This window comes from Micropterus dolomieu, linkage group LG02, assembly GCF_021292245.1.
Source record: "Micropterus dolomieu isolate WLL.071019.BEF.003 ecotype Adirondacks linkage group LG02, ASM2129224v1, whole genome shotgun sequence".
Lineage (NCBI taxonomy): Eukaryota > Metazoa > Chordata > Actinopteri > Centrarchiformes > Centrarchidae > Micropterus > Micropterus dolomieu.
Window position 1 is genome coordinate 9482127 of NC_060151.1, and position 408 is coordinate 9482534.

Consider the following 408-nt stretch of genomic DNA (forward strand, 5'->3'; position numbering starts at 1 on the left):
AGTATGTGTAGTGTTTTCACCAAGGTGGTTTAGAACTGCAGTCTGAGTGTAAAGCTTTAGCAGAATAGGTTCAAGGGGTTGGTACATGAATTACAGGTTGGGGATCATTGTTTCAGTAACAGTGTTACTGTGTGAACAATTGAGAAAAACTGTATTTCACCACTGAAATTTTAGGAATACGTTTTTGTTTCAAGTTTTTTTTTATGACTATGCAATAATATAGAAAAAAATCAAGGATAATGAAGCAAATGTCTGCATTTCAGATTCATCCTTGTTACATAATTTAGTGCATTCAATAAAGTGAAAATGTGTTATTCTATAATGAAATACTTATTTATGTGAAAAATCATTCATAAAGTTCATCATTTGTGTGTGTGTGTGTGTGTGTGTGTGTGTGTGTGTGTGTGT